The following is a 15,818-nucleotide window of genomic DNA, read 5'->3' on the forward strand; positions in this document are numbered from 1 at the left end:
TAATGAAGAAAATGTAAGTAGAGCAGGTTTGAGGAAATGGTAATTTAGAAATAATTAGGCATGTTGATATTTGCTCAAGGTTGGCTGATAAAATAAATTGTCAGCAAATAACCAGAAGATAATGTAAGAGATATCCAGCCCACCTAGAAATAAGCAAAGAAGTTGAGGAAAATAGAGAAATTAAAGTGGTACATACAAACCAGGGAATGCAGTAAGAAATGAGAGTAGTGAGTAGATTTGTTTGTGAAGTGCAAGAGAGAGGTGCATTGCTACTTGGATGAGATACAAGGGCTAATCTAGCATTAGGAAATATAATTAAAGGAAAAGACACACGAGTGGGGAAAAACGATAAAATGATTTGGCAAATATCTTTGATCACGATGAATGTCTTTTTCAATATTATGGTGGGAGATATCTATCTAAATGTGTAAGGACATAATTTAGAGAACTGTAGACAGAAAAGAAGGATGGAAGGAAAGTGAATTTTAAAGATAGTTATTGGATGGTAAAGCAGCCTGTATTTATTCAATGTATGTATCTCTGTTGCAAAATCAATGATGTGTTCAGCTAGAGAAGGCTTTACAAATATTTTACACATATTACTAGAGGTGTTTAGAAGAACAGTAAAATACAAGATTACATAGGAAAATATGTGCAAATAAATATCACAGGAGGATTTATGGAATTTAGTAGAACACTATAATGGTCTTAAGAAAAAGACTGGATTACATGGAAGTTTACTGGGTAAGTTGGATAGAATTGAATGGGCAAATGATTGGAAACGGTTGGTTGCTCTTGGGAGAAGATTAATCTGAAACAGAAATAAGGAAAGTTAGTCTTAAAAGTCCTTATTAGAATATTGCAGCTGTGGACAATAAATGAGGGACTAAAGAGCTATGGGCAAAATTACAGATGTTTGATGCAATAACTATCCAATAAATCTGGATGGACACTAACTAGATCTCTCCCAGTGTGAACACTGATCAAATGTTACAAAAGTCAGTAAAAGTTATAAATGTGTGGGAAATGTGATTACTGTATAGCAAAGTTGCTGTTTTAATGTCAGCAAAGAAAAAAAAAATCTGTGGAAAAATAAGAAAGTCAACTAGAAAAAAGAAGAAAAAGTTCTAGGTGAGAACACCCTCAAGGCTGATTAGGTGGAAGCAGACTTATGCACAACATCAATGTAGGGGATGGCTTCCAGTAAACTAGAAGAAACAACTAGATCAGATGCATTCAGAACTGATTAAAATAAGTGGAATTTTGGAAAACTATATAAAAACAAATGAAAAATAGTTGGAAAATAGAAGTATTAAATAATAAGTCTAATATGGTGTGAAGTATAAAAGTGTCAGAAATAGAAATGAAAGAAAGAATGATAGAATTGAGAAATTAAATGAAATATTTCAAAAAATGGTAGCTCTAAAAGATAAAACACGAACAGAAAATATTAGGTTTTTATCAGTTGGAGGGAGTGGACTGTATTAACTTTATGAAAATACAATTAAATAACTGAACTAGTGTTCTATAGGAGGATTTATTAATTGAGAGAGCACACCATATTTGCACTCCTAATTTTCCCCTTGGAAAGGGGTCAAGACTCATATTGGTTAGACTGAAGACATATCAGCAGAAGAAGATAATTCTGACAACATTACTGCAAAAAATAACTGAGTTGAGCATGGGTGATGCCAGGGTATTTGCGAAAATGACTACTTGTTCTATATTTGACAAAAGAGTGGTAGTTTTTTTTAGTCATTAAGAGTTATAATGAGACTGGGTGAGATTCAATGTGCTATACCCACTAGTCTTTAGAAAATTTTTTCCATGCAGGCCACAAATGTATATGGAAGCAGATCTTGCTTTGGAGAAAATAAAAATGTTCAGTCAACAAAACTCTAGTCAGCAAGGTTAATAACGCTCAGTTTCTGGACCCACACAAATAAGAAGTTATTTAGTTGGGGGGTGTAGCCCCCCCTATCTGGGTGGGTTAGTGATGGTGCAGTTTAGGTTTTGTGATTTTTTTGGATGAGTGATTACTTACCCTGGGAAGAACTTCGTTGCTCCGGTCTTTCGCTGAAATGGGTTTTCCTTATTTTCTTCTGGATGATGTGGTCTTCGGTGATGTGAGGTTTCAACCATCTGAAGTAGACCCACATATACATATGACAAAGTTATACACAGAATACAATATGACAAAGATAAGGATCCTCCTAATGTATACAAATTAACTAGACATAAATTAATTGTTTGTCTTTTCGGCTTTTCCCGGTTAGGGGTCGCCACAGTGGAACTCCAGTCTGCTAATGATTGGCAGTCGATTTTTATAGTGTCGAGTTGCCAGCCCAATGCCCAACCTTCAGCGAAGGCACGCCCATTCACACATGTCTTTCGGAGGCCACTCGACCACAGAGAGGACATGCAGACTCCACACAGAAGGCACTCCAGCCGAGAATCGAACAGGAGAACCTCTTGCTGTGAGGCAACAATGCTACCACTCTACCACCATGGATATCTAGACATAAATTAATAGATACAATTATTCATTCATCACTTTTGATTTAGTAAGTATAATGCTTAAATGGTAAAATACTTTCATACACATGAACTGTGTTAGACACAATTGGTAATATTTAGCGTTTATAGGAAGTCAGATTGAAAGAAAGGTTGAGATTTAAGAAAGAAAAGCTCTATATTGACTTGAAGTAAGACACAGTAGGCAAGTAAAGGGAGATGAAATGGTTAAGGGGAATGTAAAAAGGTAGAGGTGTTTATTAGTTTGTCTGAGATTATTGTTGGAGTAGAATGAAATGGGTAGGTGTGTGCATGAATGGGTGTGCCTTCTTTAAAGGTTGGGCGTCGGGCTGGCACCTCGGCACAGTAAAAATCTACTGCCAATCATTACTTCTAGAATCCAACCCTTTCCAAAAAGTCATAGAGGAAGCCAAGGCCCTGGTACAGCGGGCCTTGACAGTGCCTGGAATAGTTCCCTTGTGGTGAGTATATAGCCTTAGATAACCATTTGGAAATTATCAGTTTAGACACAGGTTGTCCTTTCTTGTTATCTTCAAAAGAAATGAACAACTGACCTGAAAATCTGAAAGATTTAGTTCTGTCAAGATAGTACCTGAATTGTCTGTGGAAATCCAAGGTATGGAGTATCCTTCTCCTTCATTTTTAGGTTCAGGAAAGAAAATGGAGAGATGGATAGTTTGGTTTAAAGATACCACTTTAGGCACAAAAGGAGGATTAGTTCTCAAAGATAATCTGTGCCTATGGAAAATGATATAGGGTTGACTCATCATAACAGTTTCCAACTCAGATATCCTTCTTGCAGAGGTCAGAGCAATTAGTAAAACGGTTTTCCATGTTAAGAACCTCAAATCATCCAGGTGAGCTAGTTCAAATGGAGCAAGTGTTAGATTGTCTAACACAAAATTATGATCCCAGGGAGGGGAAACCTATTTTCTTGGAGGCCACATTTTGGCATCAGACTGTATTGAAAGCGGAGGATTTATGGGGAGACATGCTGAAATGGCCGACAAATGAACCCTGATATAGGAATAAGAAAGGCCATAAGATTTTATATTGTAAAACCAGAGAGCAATTAGCCTTGAACGGGTACTGGTTATGTTGTTGGCACTAACTATAAAACCTTTTACATTTGTTAATATATAATTTCTAGTAGCAGTCTTTCTTGCTTCCATTACTGCCTGCTGAACATCCTCAATAAATAGGTGCCTAAAAGTAATTAAGACTCTATCATCCAGGCATTCAATTGAAAATGATTGATGTTAGGGTGTATAAACATTTCTGTTCTTGTGTGAGTAGATCCAGTCTGTGAGGAAGATTGTAATATTTGCCATTGGCAATTTCCACAAGAAGAGAGAACCACTGATGCATTGGCCAGAAGAGAGTCATCACAATGATCTTGGGGGATTCCTTCAGATTTTCCAGAAGTACACTTGATATTAGTGGAAAGGGTAGAAAAGCATACAGGAACATTCCTGTCCAAGGAAAATGAAAAGGAATCTGTCTTCCAGGCCTTCTTGCATGAGGTCCTGGAACAGAATCTTGCCAATTGATTGTTCAGAGAGGAGGCAAGGAGGTCTACTTGAGGAACTCACCAAAGATGAAGCAAATCTTGGAAGACCCCCGATCTAGTTTTCATTTCTGGTCTGCTCAGCTTGTCTACTAAACAAGTTTGCACTGACATAATGTAGGATGCCTGTAAAGTGAGACTGTGCTGTGAAGGTATATCCCAAGGTAACATGACTAGTCTGCAAAGGTGGTATGAACTAGTTCCCTCTTGCTTGTTTGCTGATGTACCACATGGATTTAGTATTGTCTGTAACCACTTGAAGAGATCCCAGGAACCAAAGATGATTCAGAGAGTTGAGTGCCTTGATCAGGGCAAGCAGCTCCTTAATATTTATGTGCTTGCATCTGTTCTTGGTATCCCATATCCCCTGCACTTTTATCCCTTCTGAAAATGCTTTCCAAGCAAAATCCAACATCTGTGGTGACTGACTGCTTTGGAGCAGGGGGAAAACCTGGATTTAAGGCTATCTGTTGTCTCCATCAAAAGATTTCTCTTCTAACAAACTCCAGCACTGGGACTTGAAAATGTAAGGGGGTGTTTTCCCTGGGACCAAAGAGATTTCAGATACCACTGTATCCTTTTCATGTGGAGTCTTGCCAGGGATATCATGAGAATCATAGATCCCATGAAACCCAAAATCCTGAGGTATTCCATTGCAGTGACTAAAATTTGAGTGGAAGACCTTAGAAATAGATCTAAATAAAGATCTTTTTTTTTTCTAGTGGAAGAAAAGCTATTTGAACTGAGGTGTCTAGTTCACACCCCAGGAACACAATATATACATCAATAACAAGCATACCTCTAGGTTGTCAAATAGGATGACGTGCTGCAGTTCTATCATGTGCAGATTACCATAGACAAACTCTTATACCATATCCTGGTCAGTTATAGATCATCCTCCATGTTCCAAGCAGCCAGCAATGCATACTTGCACCTACTGGAAACACATACCATCCAGCCTAACCACTCATGGAAGACTTTAATTACCCCCCATAGACTGGGAATCCCACATGGCTTCAAATATACATGCACAGAGATTCCTGGACTTCATAAATACAAACACCCTTGACCAAATAGTGAGTACACCTACTGGAGGCTCCAACATGTTGGATCTTATACTCACAGATATGGGAGAATGCTGCACCCCCTCCCCCCAGTGTCCCATCCTCCCTAATAAGGTCTGACCATAAAGCTTTCTCCTTTAAAATCAAAATCAACTCCATAACCCTGGTAAAAGCAGCAACACTTAGGAACTATTCCAAGACAAAGTACCTGTACTGTATTAAGTGGTGGCTCCTCAAAATTCAGTGCCCATTCAAATCTTGAGAACACAGCAGCCCATGCTGAATTGCTGTCAGAAACTCTGTACAAACATGTCAATGGCTGCACAGAGGCTGTTGTACCTACCACAAGTAAGCTCAGAACTAGCCGCAGAAAAAAAAACTGGCCTGGTAACATCCCAAATTAAACAGGATATGCAACAAAAGAAGAAAAATTATAGCAAAAATCAGGATGGGTAATTCCCATAAAGATAAAAACTCATTCATCAAACTAAATTGGCAACTAAGAGAGCTAAGTAGGTCAAATAAAACTAACTTTGAGGATAAGATAGCCTCCCAGGCCATAAGGCCTTTTGCAGCTATGTCAGAAACCTCAAGGGCAGCACACATCAGTGTGCTGATCTGGTGGTTAATGGTGCCACAGTCACTGAGTCTGGTGATATAGCTAACCTGTTACAGGACAAATTCAGTTCTAGCTTTACCCCTGTCTCACCCCTAATCATCCTCCAAGGAATACCCTCAGACATTACCCTTTCAAGTATAACTAGGGAGCATGCACTGGCTGCACTGGCTAAAGCAAGGAATACAGTGTCAGTGGGCTCCAATAACATCTTGAGAAGCTTCCTGAACAGTTTAAAACATGACTTATCAGGACTTCTGGAGTCACTATTTAACAATTGTCTTAAAACAGGCATTGTGCCACGAGAATGAAAGACTGGGACAGCCATCCACCTTCAAGGGAAGACCTTCAACAGATCCTGTAAACTTAAGACCCATTACTGCTTTTATTTGCAAAGCCATGGATAGACTTAACACAGAAATTATCAACAAGGACATAGGAGACCTCCAATCACTGAATCCACCCTGGTCTGGCTTTGTCAAAGGAAGGTCATGTTTCCTTAACCAGGTGGATTTCCATGGAAAGGTCACCAAGGCAATGGATGAGGTGGAAAGTGGTGCATAATGCCTACCTAGATCTAGCTGAAGCATTTGATACAATACCTCACTTGAGCTTTGTCAACAAAGCTATGTAACTAGGTGTAACCCTCTTTATAACATGTTGGATAGCTATCAAGATCATGTATAGGAACCAAGAGGTTAAGATCAGTGACGCCACCTCTACAAAGAGGCCAGTCACCAGTGGAGTCCCTCAGGGTTCTGTGCTGGGCCTGCTCCTCTTTGGCATCTACTTTTTGGAGGTCAAAGCCAATGTCAAAGACCTCTGGCTGACTAAATTCACAGATGATTACAAAGTGAGAGCAGTCATTGCATCTCCCAGGACAAGAACAACCTTCAGGAAGGTCTAACACAGACAAACACTTGGTTCCAAAATTATGGCTTAAAACTTAATGCCAAGAAGGCATTATAGCACCCTTTGGGAAGTCAGCCATCTTGGGTAAATACATCATCAATAAAACACGCCTAAAAGTTGATTCACTAGTTGGGGATATCGGAACTCATGAAGATAGTAGCCTAATCTTCAACCAAAATGTGTCCAAGATAGTAAGAAAATTCTTCTGTCTTGCTCAATTTATAAGTAAGGGCATTACATCTAGATCCAGAGAGGTCATTGTATCACTGTACTTGGCCCTCATCAGCCCCGTCATAGAGTATAATGCCCCCTTTGGTATGTACCTGACCGGACACATGCAGCAACTGTAATATCCACAAGGGTTCCTTACCAAAAGAACATAGGGAGCAAACAAAATGCCCTACACAGATCACCTCAAATACCAATCTCTTTACTTGATATCATACAGACATTTGACAGGTGATCTTTGCTTGGTGTACAAGGCATACCTGAGTCCTGTTTTGCACATCCACAAAATAAACAGCATCAACACTACTAGATCAAAAGACCAAAATTTTGCTTGTGACATAAAAAGGATATGTTGGAGAGACAGATATGTCTCAGAGAATTCCTATTTTTCTGGAACACGCTTTCCATGTATGTGGAGTTCCTCCCTAATCCTATTTAAGCACAACTTGGACCAATGGATGAGTAATTGAAACTTCACCCTTGGTCTGGTGCTTACATTTCCAATGGATAAAGGCAGTCAGTAAATCACCCCTATATAAATTTAAGTGCTGCATGTTGGTTGGACAATTAGGCTCATAAGGGGCCTTAGTGGATGTTAGCATGGTATACACCTATGAGCCTATCAACACCCAGGGCAATAGCTGTACTTTCCTGAAATGGTGTCTGAGTATATTCAGACTTACAGAAGGTACATTTTAAAAGAAGCATCTAAAAGTATCTGGTATGGACAATGTTATTTCAGGACCAGCAGTTCAGAGGAAATTTATGGTTTATTCTCAAAAAGCAACATCAAGGCTAGGCCAGACAGAAATTACATATCAGAGGAGCATATGCATAATAATATCTGTCTATGTACTTAACAATAGCTAAGGTAAAAATACAAGGCACTAAAATAAAATATTAAGGCATTGATGTTTTCCCATATATTGAGTAAAAAGAGGGGAATTTAAGGAGTGGACAATAAGTAAATTTCAAGAGTTACTAGGACAGATAGAAACTGCCCCAAAGGCACCGACAAGGGCTTGGGATAAAATTAAGATTGGTTTTAAAAATATAGTGGAATTAAGGGAGAAAGAGATGGGGAAAAGTACAAATTAATTAGAAGCATTGCAAAAGTTAAAATGTTGCAGAGAAGGAGAAGCTTTCAGATCAAGAAGAGGAACAATTACAGAGTGCTAAGAGTAAAATAGAGCATTTGGACAATATTCATGAGTGTGGAAAATTACAGTTAAACAATTGTTTATTTTATTTATTTATTTTTACAATACTAGTGCACAGAAATGCTTAATGGAAAATGGTATGGCAAAAATCAGAGACCCTATTGCAAAAATATTAACTAGAGCCCTGAAGAGATAAATTGAGATATTCCAGCAATTTTATGAAAATCTATTTAAAGCAGAGCAATGGGGAAATCAGGAAGAGACACATTTGGAAGTACTTTTGAAAACAGATACTCGAAAGCTTGGTTAAGTGGAAGCTAAACAATTAACAGTCACAATAGCTAAAGGACAGACAAACTGTGATGGATAACCAAACAGCAGAGAACTGTCCAGAAATAGGGAAATTTCTTTCTTTCTTTATTTAAACACCTTTTTGAATTATCACTTCTGACAAAGGCAAACTTACATTTACATAAAAGTAATCAACCCCTATTAACAACTTCACATTACAAACATTATACATCACCTATATTGTTATATAATTACATAATGTAAACAATATTATATAACTTATTCAATCTCTGCCTTCTGTTAAACCTCATTCCTTCTCCAAAACATTTTCATGCATGTACAGTTCACACAATTTCAAGTTTTCTATGTAATTTACTTCTACCTTTTTCAAAAGATCCCACTTCCTGTTATTAAATCTCTGTTATAATATCCACTATAGTTGGTTTATATTTTCATTTTCATTTTCTACTAATTGCTCTTTTGGCAGCTACCAAAATTAAACTTAACATGGCTATATCATATCTAGGCAAATCAGATCCTGTATCCCAGCTGAAAAAAATAATTTCCTTAGTTACATGCATTTGCTCACCTAGAATTCCTGACAGAATACTTTGTGCAGAATTTTTCAAGTCTGCCAGCTCATTACACCCCCAGAACATCTTTCCAGTTACCTCTTTCTACCCCATGACACCTCCAACATTTGCCATCCATCTGAGGAAAAATTCTTTGGAGTCTGCCTAAGGTATAAAAGTATCTATGCAAACAATTCCAAGCAAAAATCCTAAATCTTCTAGATTTTGTTGCATATTTGGGAGCTATACATATTTCCTCCCATTGTTTCTTTGTGAATTGCATATCTAATTTATATTCCCAATCTTTTCTGACCTCTTCTGATTGATTCCTATAGTTATTGTGCAATATATTATATGCCATACTAATTATACCTTTTTCTAACAGCAGCTTCTGTTTTAGATTCAATTAAAAACTCAGTCAGTGCAGGTCTCTCATTTAGGATTCCCCAACCCCTTTCTTTTTGTCTACACTCTATCAATCCCTGATAGGGCAGGCAAACAGTAGCCTGCAATCCAAAGTCTTCTTTGCTTCTTTCTAGTCTGTTACCATTCCCTTCTTTATTTGTTCACAATGCCTTGTTTCCTTTGCCATCTTCTTCCAGTAAATTCCACACCCTCTTGTCTATTCCCTGTACTCCTAATTGCAGTCATCCCTTTCTGCAGAAAATCATTTTTTCATTATCATATTGGTTTAGTTCTTAGTATACCTTCTGCTGCTTTATGAATATAATATTCTGTATGATTGTTATTCCTATTAATGATTTGTGTCCAAAATCCAGTTTTTTTCTTATTTCTTAAATTACTCCCCTGCTTCATCATCATTCCTTTCCACTTTAAATTGTATCTTTCTGGTCATATTATATTATGTTATTACTGTGTAGCTCTACAATAACCCTTCAGATCACGTAATTCTAAACCTCTTAATTAATTGGAAGGATCAACTTATCCCACTTGACTCTTGCCCTTTTCCCCTCCCAAATAAAATTCTTCAGTTCTTATTAATTACTATCCAAAACTTCTCCTCTGGTTGATAAAGATATTCCTGACCTTTGTATAAAATTAATGGGACTAAAAGCATTTTTACTGCATGTATCTTGCTATCCAAATTGATAGGCAAGATCTTCCAGTTTCTCGGTTTTTGTATTATAACAGAATTCTTTTTAATCCATACTCCTAAATACTTCATTTTATCATGTCCCCATAAATATGGGTATTGCTGGACCAATTCATGTGTGGGTATGTATATAGTTTATAGGAATAGCCTTTGCTTTATCTTCATTAATTTTATATCTCAAAAAAAATGTAACTGTCTCTGTATATTCCACAACACTGGCCTGCACTTTTTCTGGTTCCATTAGGTACAACATAATATCATCTGCAAATAAAGCCCACTTTTTTTCAAAACCATACCAATTATATCTTTACATTTCTGACTCCCTTATTTTCTTTGCCAGTGGTTCTAAATATAATACAAATAACAAAGGCGAAAGGGGACACACCTGCCAGATTCCTCTGTTCAGACACAACATATGACAGAAGAACCCTCCCACTTTGATTTCTTTGATTTTTTACTTCAATCCCTCCTATATCCATTTAAATAGCTGTATTATTGTATCAGGAAATGTAAATGCTTCATTACCCTGCTCATAAAATCCCAGCTTACTCTGTTGAATGCTTTCTCTGCATCAAGACCCACCAACATTAGTGGTATTTTCTTACATTCTGCTTTCCTTTGGATTACCATTGTTCTATTAATGCTGTCAAATGTTGGCCTCCACTCCAGAAAACCTGATTAGTCCATAGCTATCAATTTTGACATCACCTTTGCCATTCTTTTAGCCATTACATACATGAAAACTTTATAACCATGGTTTAAAATTGAAATTGGCCTATATGAAGCTGCATCAGATGGGTCTTTACCATCTTTAGGTATTACAGTCACCACATCTTTTTTTCTAGGGTGTTGTTGCCTTCCCTGATTTAAAAATACTGTTAAACAGAACCTTCCAGATATTTATCACTTTTGTCCCTCCTAGCTTCAAATTTCCACTGGAATACCATCTATTCCTGGACACTTTACTGCAGATTGGTTATGTATCACTATTTTATCTCATCTCCTAGTATTTTAACTGTTAGTTGCTGAGCCCCATCTATCTCTAACCTTGGTATATTTAAGTCTTCCATAAATATTTCCATTTGTGCTTTTTCTTGATTTTCCCACTGCTCTGCTTTATACAATTTTTTATAAAATTTCTAAAATATAACTAATACCTTTTCTTATTCTGTGAGATTTCCCTTATTTTGTAATACTTTCACCTTTGTCAGCCTCTCTAAATAATTCTTATTACTTCTAAACCAGATCTCTTTTTCGTTTATTTTTACCATATTTTCTAACTCCACTTTCAATTTATCCCACTCACTAGCTATAACTTCTGGAGTACTTTCTATCTTCCCTAAGTACTCCCAGATAATTTCCACAACCCATTCCTTAAATTCATCTCTTTTTAACAGGTAGGTGGTGAAGTGACAATGTCTCATCTTTCCTTCATTACCCTGCATTTTTATCTTAGTAATTATTGTATTGACATGATCTAAAATATTTATTGGGTATTTATCAAAGTTCTCAATTAAACCCTCAAGATCCTCATTGTTCTATTAATCTTGTCAAATGTCCTCCCCTCCACAAAAATACACTGATCCATATTTATCAATTTTGGCATCACCTTTACCATTCTTTTAGCTGTTGTAGACATAAACACTTTATAATAATGGTTTTGAATTGAAACAAGTCTTTATGAAGCTGGATCCCACTTTTCGTCCAGGATGTTGGTGCTTCTCCTCCTTTTAAAATATTGTTAAACAAAACCTTCCAGATCTATATCAGTTTTTCTCTCCTAGCTACCAAACTTCCACAGGAATGTCATGTAGTACTGGGGAGTTTCCTGTAGATTGGTTATATATCACCATTTTTATCTCATCTCCTCCTCTCCTAATTGGTAGTAAATTAGTGCCATCCACCTCTAAACTTGGTGATTTTAATTTCTCCATAAAAATTTCTCACCCTCTTTCTCTCTCTCACAACCAATCTTATTCCTCACCATATCTGCAAAAACACCCCTCCCACTTTTACATCCTTAACTTCTCCCCCTCCCCTCCATACTTCTGCTCTGACTATTTATCCTCACATAAAACTACTCCCCTACCCAATCTCCCACCACACCCATATCCCCCTTCCTCATTCTCATCCTAATCCCTCCCCACTCTATCACCCTACTTCATTTCATCCTAATCCCACTCCACTCTAACCCCAATTACTCAAAACACTTATAAATGATTTACTCCTAACCTGCATCAGCTACTCTAAGCACTCCAACTCCTTTCCTCTACTTACCACACCTACCCTAATAGCATCCCAATGTCTATTCCCAAACCTATCCACTCTCTAACTATAGCTCCTTCACCGTCTTACTCACAACACACAACACCATGTTTCACATCTACCTATAAACCCCAGTAGTCATTCTTCCCACATTTTTAACTTCTTGCCATATCACACTTTCATATATCAGACCTTCACCTACACTCACCCTTACCATTTACAATAATAATAATAATAATACTCAGGCATTCACCTCCCCACCTCTTTATAACTTCACCTACATACATCTCCTTAAAATCAAAATACTACCCTACACATTCTGTTCCCTAAGCTTAAACTAAAACTCTATACTTATTATCCCAACCATCAGCAACATACCACTTTCACAGTCTCTCTACTACTAGCTGGAGACATTCACCAAAACCCTGGCCCACTCATGTCTCTACTCAGCCTTAACCTAACTCCACCCCAACGTCTTCCTCCTTCCACCCTACCCCATCCCTCCCTCCCTACTTATTTTACCCCAAATAACTTAACCATATATGCAATGAACACACAAAGCCTACTCAATAAAACCACTAAACTCCATTCATGGATACCCCACAACTCTGCTCATATCCTAACCTTATCTGAAACATGACTAAAACCTCATATATCAAACAATGAAATTTTACCTCTTGGATATAACATATACTAGATGAATAGAATTCCCAAAAAATGGGGCAGTGCTGCCATTCTCTACTCTGAGCAACTTAACCTCTTCCCCTACTTACTCCCCTATCCAATTTTCACCCAACTTAACTATTAATACTTAATTGTCACTTAAACATCCATAAAAAATTGGCTATAACCTCCATTTACATCCCACCAGGCAACAACAATCCCATCCTCGAAAACATACTTTCATGGATCTCAATCTCGCACAATATACACTATGAAACAGTTATCCTAGGAGACGTAAACATAGACTGGATAAAACTAATGTCAGACTCCAAACCTCAGCATAAACCTTCATGGCTTCAAACAACTTACAACATCCCCCACACACATAAATAACTCCAATACCAACCTGATCCTATACTGGATCCTTACAACTGACCCAAATATCTACCACATCCCCTGTACCCTACCCGACACCATAAGTGACCATCTTCCCCTTTCATATCCAAGGACATTTTCTCCAACCACCTAGGTCTCATTCATATAGAGACTGCCGAAAATTCTCTGGCTTTATTACTGAAATACTTAATACTAGACTCTCATCCATCAACTGGTCCTGCCTCCTTCACCTTCCCCCTCAACAAAGCCGTACAAAATTTCAGTCAAATATTCCTTGAAATTTTTACCTCATTAGCTCCCTTAGGGAAAACCTGGCTTTCTAAAGACACTCATTCACTTATGCACAAACGCGATAGTGTTTGGAAAGCCTGGCTCAAAACCAAATCCCCTTCACATCTCCAGAATTACTAAGAAAGCAGAAACCTTAACAAAAACAAATCAACAAAGACAAAAAAATTCTACAATAAAGCTCAAACCAATCACTACTCAGACCCAAAATAATTCTGGAGCACCATCAATAAAATTCTTCATGCTGGTAACCCTGCAACTCCAAACCCTACCCTCATCACTCTCATCAAGAAACTGCCACCATTCTTAACAAATACTTTATTGATTTTATCCAAAATCTTACTCACACAGGCCAGGACCCCAATCCACCTATCTCTTCTCCTACACATAGCAATAAAACCCCCTTTTCACTGAACCCAGTCCTCACCACCTACATTAAATCACTCTTGCTTAAACTTAAACTATATTCTCCCTCCACTAATAACATCCATTCCCTCTTTCTCAAGTTTGCTGCAGATTCTATAACCTATCCCATATTAATATTAGTAAATAAATCAATTCAAGGAGCCACAGCCCCTGACATCTGGAAATCATTCTATACAATACCTCTTCATAATGGGGGAAACTCCACTGACCCTTTCTATTTCTGACCCATAGCCATTCTCTCCCCACTCACAAAAATACTTGAAAAATGTATACCCTGTCAGCTTCTCAAATTTCTTATCCAAGAAAACCTTTTGACTGCTACCCAGCATGGGTTTTGGCCAAGCCATAGTACTGCTACAGCCCTCCTATCTTTCACTCATACTGTAGCAGAGGCTAGAGACAAAAAACAACTAGTATCCTGTCTTTTCCTAAACCTCTCTAAGGCCTTTGATATGGTACCTCACTCTAAGCTACTATCAAAACTATCTGATCTCAACCTCTACTCTTCATTGGTTCTCCTCCTATCTTACCAACAGACTACAGTCTGTCAGATGGCACATTTCCTGTTCCCCTTTTCAGCCTATCTAATCAGGAGTCCCCCAGGGCTCTATACTGGGACCACTTCTGTTCAATATCTTTACTAACAATCTCCACACATCCTGCAGTTACTCCTCCCTTATAAAATATGCTGATGACTCTACACTGATCTCCTTTTCTGATAACATCTCTTATCTGCACACACTTACCCAAAATGCATTTCTCTCCATTGAAAGATGACTTACTGAAAACCAGTTCACCCTAAATCCAACCAAAGCTAAGCTCCTTCTCTTCCTTCCTAAAGCCCTCACCTACTTCAAATCCACATTCACCATTTCATCACTTACCAACACTACCATCAAAGTAGAACCTCAGAGTCTTGGTAAAACAATAATAATCCAGAAGGCAGAATTTGTGAGAAACACACTATTTTAAAATACACCTTTGAAACCTATTTTTCCATTGAGCGGTTTCAGCTAGAAAATACCAGCCTTCTTCAGACATTCAAAAATCATGTAACAAACTCTTTTATAGCCCAACCCAACCACTTGAGTCTTAAAGACATAGCATTATAAAACAACAACTTATTAAAATGAAATACTTTTAACAATACATTAAAAAAAACATTTATATAAATATTTATATACAACTATCTATCAAAGGTTTTTAATTTTAACTCACAAGAAATAGACACTACATTATTTAACCCTGGATAAGCAGATGCATTCAAGTGTAAAATCCACCACAACTCTCTATGTTCTAAAAAAAGTCTTGGTACTATAATCGATGATAAATTAAAATTTGACCTGTGCATCCAACAGTGTATAAAAAAAAAAACACACCAAAAACTGGGACTACTCTATAGAAACAAAAAAATCCTTACATCAGTCTCTAAACCTAGTCTGGCTCAAGCCTTCCTACTACCTTCTCTACACTATGCCACTCCTATCCTCACTAATTTACAATCCACTCTACTTACCAAGCTCGAGCAAACTTATAATAAAATTCCTAGGTTTGCCACCAACAAACCTTACAACTCACACCACTGGCTTGTACTAAAGAAACTGCAATGGTTAAAATTCCCTCAACAACTTCTATTACAACTGCATATTACACACTTCATACTCTACAAACCTACATCCTGTCCCTCCCTCTCTTCACTAGTATCCGTCTGCATCCCTAAT

This window comes from Protopterus annectens, chromosome 11.part0, assembly GCF_019279795.1.
Source record: "Protopterus annectens isolate FY-2018-M chromosome 11.part0, PAN1.0, whole genome shotgun sequence".
Classification (NCBI taxonomy): domain Eukaryota; kingdom Metazoa; phylum Chordata; order Ceratodontiformes; family Protopteridae; genus Protopterus; species Protopterus annectens.